Source organism: Phocoena sinus, chromosome 10, assembly GCF_008692025.1.
Source record: "Phocoena sinus isolate mPhoSin1 chromosome 10, mPhoSin1.pri, whole genome shotgun sequence".
NCBI classification, from domain to species: Eukaryota; Metazoa; Chordata; class Mammalia; order Artiodactyla; family Phocoenidae; genus Phocoena; species Phocoena sinus.
The window spans coordinates 24,533,779-24,539,778 of NC_045772.1; positions in this window are offsets into that span (position 1 = coordinate 24,533,779).

Genomic DNA, 6,000 nt, shown 5'->3' on the forward strand with positions numbered 1-6,000 from the left:
CCTTACTGAGGCTTTCATTAATATCTAGATGCCAACGAATCTCATTGTTTTTTGTGTGCTTGTTTCTTGTATTTATTTATTTTTGGCTGTGTTGGGTCTTGCTGCGAGCGTGCTTTCTCTAGTTGCAGCGAGCGAGGGCTACTCTTCTTTGAGGTGCGCGGGCTTCTCACTGTGGTGGCTTCTTCTGTTGTGGAGCACTGGCTCTAGGTGCACGGGCTTCAGTAGTTGTGGCACGTGGGCTCAGCAGTTGTGGCACGTGGGCTCAGTAGTTGTGTGCGTGGGCTTAGTAGCTCCGCGGCATGTGGGATCTTCCTGGACCAGGGCTCGAACCCATGTCCCCTGAATTGGCAGGCGGATTCTTAACCACTGCGCCTTCAGGGAAGTCCCTGATTAATTGTTTCTAATTACAGTAAAATATACATGAAATTTACCATTCAAGCATTTAAAGTGTACAATTCAATGGCGTTGAGTACGTTCACAATACTGGGCAAACATCACCATTACCTAGTTCCAGAATCTTACCACCATCTCAAATGGAAACCCCAGACCTACTGAGAATTCACTCCCCATTTTCTCACACCCCTAGTCCCTGGCAATCACTAATCTGCTTTGTGTCTCTGTGGACTTGCCTATTCTGGATATCCCATATAAATGGAATCTTACAGTATGGGGCCTTTTGTATTTGGCTTCTTTCACTTAGAAGCATAAGGTTTTTGAGGTTCATTCATGTTGTAGCATGTATCAGTACTTCATCCCTTTGTCTTTGTCTGGCTAAAAAATATTCCACTGTATGGCTATACCACATTTTGTTTATCCATTCATCCGTTGATGGACATTTGGGCTGTTTTCATCTTTTTAGTTGTTGTGAATAATGCTGCTATAAACATTATTGTACAAGTTTTTGCTTGAATACCTGTTTCCAATTTTTTTATTTTTTGGATATACACCTAGGAGTGAAATTGCTGGGTCATCTGGTATTTCTATATTTAACTTATTGAGGAACTGCTAAACTGATCTCCATAATGGCTGCACCATTTTAGATTTTCACCAGCAATGTATGAGGGTTCCAATTTCTCCACATCTTTGTCAACACTTGTTATTTTCATGTTTTAAAATTATGGCCATTCTGATGGATGCAAAGTGCCATGTCTTTGTGGTTTTGATTTTCATTTGCCTAATGAATGACTAATGACATTGAGTATCGTTTCATACGCTTTTTAGCCATTTATATATATATCTTCTTTGGAAAAATGTCTATTCCAGTCCTTTGTCCATTTTTAAATGGGGTTGTTTGTCTTTTTGTTTCTGAGTTGTAAGAGTTCTTTATATATTCTGGATACCAGACCCTTAGTAGACATATGATTTACAAATAGTTTCTCCCATTTTGTAGGTTGACTTTTTACTCTTGTGATAGTGTTCTTTGATGCACAAAAGTTTTTAACTTTGATGAAGTCCAGATTATCCTTTCATGTTATTGCTGCTTTTGTTTTCATGTCATATATAAGAAATCATTAAAAGAGAAAAAAATTATTTGCAAATCCAAGGTCATGAAGATTTGCCATTATGTTTTCTACTTAGAGTTTTGAAGTTTTAGCTCGTAAATTTAGGTCTTTTGAGTTCTCATTTTAAGTTAATTTTTGTTCGTAAATGATGTGACATAGGGGTCTAACTCCATTCTTTTGCATGTGGATATCCAGTTGTCCCAGCACCATTTGTTGAAGAGATTGTTCCTTTCCCCATTGAATGGTCTTGGCACCTTTGTCAAAAGTCAGTTGACCATTGATATATGGGAACCCTTATTATCTCTTACACAGATTTCTCCTCTGAACTTAAGACCCACATGTATCCATCAGGCCATTCAACATATACACCTTGACATTCCCAAAGCAGACCAGATGGTGTCCAACATCTCCAAACATGTTCAATATTCCACCGTTCTTTCTGGGCACCACCATTCATTTAGCCGTGGAAGCTAGAAATGTTTCCCTCTCCTTTATTCTCCATATCCAACTCCTGTCAACTGAGTCTCCACAATGTATCTTAAATCTGTCCAGTTCTTTCAAGCTCCTCTGCCATCCCCTAGATCAAGTTACTGTGGTTCTACTCTCTGCACCATTAAAAGGTCTCCTAACCAGACTCATCTCTCTGCATCTATTCTTATACTCCTTTAGTCTACTATTCAGGGAACTTTTTAAAAAAGACAAATCAAATCATTTGTCTCTCTCACTCTCCCATCCCCACTCCAGGCCCACCTTGTTTAAAATTTTTCAATTTCCTCCCATTGTTTATAGGATAAATACCAAAACGGTAATGTGGCCTGTAAGGTTCTGCAGGACCTGATTCTGAATTTCCTCTTCAGCCTGATTATACCACTCTTTACCTTTCAAGTACATAACTCCTACTCAACCTTCAGGTCTCACCTCAGATGTGGCTTATTAAGGTGACTTCTGCTAAAGCAGGTCTCCTTGCTAATTGTTATTTTAACACACTGTGCATTTCCTTTATAGAGATTTTCACAACTTGAAATTATGTATCTGTGAGATTATTTGTGTCTATTCCCCACTAGATTTAAAGCTCCGTGAACTCCACATTTTCTAGCCTAGAAAATTTCAAGACCCTCCATCATCTGACCTTTATCCACTTAGTCACAACTATTCTCCTTCACATTCCCATCCTCACATTCTGATAAAAGCCAGTAAAAATTCTGTCATTGTATACATAGTTTGTCCATACTGTTGTTTTCCTGTTTTCTCTTACTCTATCTTTCTATTTTACTATTACTCTAGCTCATTTTCACTCTTCACTCATTCATTTAAGTTTAACTTAGGGAGTACCTACTATGTGTTGTGGGGCCTTTAGGGACTTTCCACCCCCTCACTTGTTCCCGTAAACCAATTCTTCTCCCTATCGTGCGCCACTCCTTCTCCCTATCGAAACCAATTCTTCTCCCTATCGTGCGCCACTCCTTCTCCCTATCGAAACCAATTCTTGGAGTTTTTCAGTTGACGGGGACTTGCCAGACAGCGGGTAATTTTCCAGTTGCCCGTAACAGGTATACGCCCTAACCGCCACAATGAACAGACAACTATAACGGCCAGAAGGTGGGACAAAAGTTCCTAAGCCAATGAATTCAAAAGTCACCACATTTACCCAATCATTGTGAGAATATACCCGCCCTATGAGTAAATAAACCTATAAAAAGTATGTGATTCCGCTTTTAGGGGTTCCCCATCGGCCTCCTGCGTGAGGTTCAGGGAACCCCGGTGCATCGGCTCCTAATAAACCTCTTGCGTGTTGCAGCGGCTCTCGACTCTTGGCGGTTCTTGGGCGAGTTGGAATCCCTCGTAGACCGTTTGGGTCTAACAGTGTCAAGTCCTGTACTAGAGATACTGGACTAGACATACAGAACAGAGGAAGCCATGAGTTGTGATACAAAGAAAGCAAGGAAACAGGTATATAAACAAATAGCTATAACCCCAGATAAAAGTTGATATGAAAAAGACTTCTAAAAATTATCATGGGAACAGAGAAGTTTCCTCTTCCTGAGAAAGTCATCGAAGCTCCACTACAGAATGTATAATTTTAGCTAGGTCCTGAAAAGTGAGTAAGAATGGGAAAGGAGAGGTTTTCAAGGATAAGCATTTATCATTGGTAAATCATGATGAAGGACAGTGACACGTTTGGGAACAGCAGGTGGCCCACATTGTGTGGCACACAGGGCTTGGGCAGAGGGTGTGACCAAAAGGTGAGATGTCCAAATCAAAAGCCTGTGCCATTATGTTTTGGACACAGCTGACAACCACAGTCTTGAGCAACTGCCCCTTTCCCTCACTCTAAAAGAAAAAGTATAACTTTCTAATAAAACCTTAATATGAGAAACTCTCTGGTGGAAAGGATTCTAGGGTGGCTCCAGTGAATCCTGCTTCCTGGTGTTCTTACCCTGTATAATCCCTTACCCTTGAGTGTGGGTGGAACTCATGACTTTCTTGGAGCCAAAACTACAGTCCTGCCTATGAAATTAATGTCCTAAATCAAGTGTTGACCAATTAAAAGGGAGATTATTCAGGTTGGAGGAGGAAGGGACAGACTTATTCAGATGAAATCCCTCAAAAGAGAGACTGGATGTTCCCCGAAGCAAGAAACTCCACTTGTGAGGATGATGAAGTAAACAGCCATGTTGGAAAAGCTAACAAGAAACTTTGGGCAGCCTGCAGCTGACAGCCAGCAAAAAGCAGGGGCTGCAGGCATGTAGCCACGAGGAAACGAGTTCTGCCAGCAACCTTAGAAATGAATTCTTACCCAGTCAAGCCTGTTGATGTGAATGCAGCCCTGGCCAACACCTTGACTGTAGCCCTGTGCGATCCTGAGCAGAGAACCCAGTTGTGCCATGCCACACACCTGACCTAGAGAAACTGTGTGACAATAAGTGTGGGTTATTTGAAGCTGCTAATTTGTGGCAATTTGTTATGCAGAAATAGAAAACTGATATACATTCTAAGCTAGTGAAGATGTTTTTGTTGTTGTCGTGTGTTTCTTACTTTTTTTCCCCAAAAAATGGCTTAAATACTAAAGGGACAATTGAAAGAATTGGTTAGAACAAAATTTAAGTGCATTTGTAGCCAACTCCCCAGTAAAATGAAGTGACAATTCAATGCTTTAAATTGATTTGCTCTACTTTACTGGAATGTGTAACTTCCCCCACCCCCACCCCCTCAGGCTTGCATTCTTAGTAGTTTCCTTGGCTTTTAATCAACTAGTTGCTCTCAGGTGAAAGAAAAAAAAAAAAAAGCAGATTTAAAGATCAAAACACAGGCATAAAAAAACAAATGGAAGAGCACTCTTACTGCACAACACACTACAGCACAGGAAACAGTCCACAGCCTGTCTTGCTGCAATGCTTCCTCACCTCTGCTATTTGAGTCAGTGTTTTCCCACAGGAATAATTTTATAATAGGAAGTTGATGACCCAGCATCAAATAAGTCATTGTTATGACTAATATGGTCAATTTATATATAATAAAAGCAAAGAAGGGATTCAGACCCTCTACAATAATTTAAAATGAAGATATTATGTTTCAAGTTATAAAGATAGGCATAAAAAGACCATTCATCTTGCTTAAAAGTTCACAAGTAACATAATAAACATATATGGTTTAAAACATAACCTTATAACATCATTTTTAATCTAACTAATATCCTAGACCAGATAAACACATCATTTAATTTAACCTAATTTTGTTAAGAAGCTAACTTATCCCCATACAAAAATCTAGCAAAGGGCTTCCCTGGTGGTGGAGTGGTTGAGAGTCCGCCTGCCGATGCGGGGGACACGGGTTCGTGCCCCGGTCCGGGAGGATCCCACATGCTGCGGAGCAGCTGGGCCCGTGAGCCATGGCCGCTGAGCCTGCGTGTCCGGAGCCTGTGCTCCGCAACGGGAGAGGCCACAACAGTGAGAGGCCCACGTACCACAAAAAAACAAAAAAAAATCTAGCAAAGATAATTATGTTTATATTGCTTATGAAAATAGAATTGAAACTCTGAAGTAAAATACCAGGAAAAGATACAATAGTATATGAAAAGAGGAGTCCTCCCTGACCATGTAGAATTTATCCCCCAAACAAAAGATGGGTCCATATTCAAAAATAAATCACAACAATTCATATCTGTAGGTATTAAAGAGGGGGATGTTCAACAGATGTTGGGAATTATTAAATTTCTGTTCATACCTTTAATGTTTAAAACACTTTGAAGACTAGAGCTTATAGGATAATTATTCAATATTAAAAAGCCTTCTCAAACCAATAGCCCACCTAATGTACAACAGGTAGCTTCTAGATGCATTCCAGTTTAAATCCACTATCTTTGATCAAGCTCTGCTTATTTCACCTTCCAAATAGTTCTCTAATCTTTTGATGGTTCAGGCCTTCAGTGTGTCTTACCTGGAGGACTAAACAGTCTCCTAAATGATGAATGCTATGGTCTGAATGTTTGTGTTGCCCC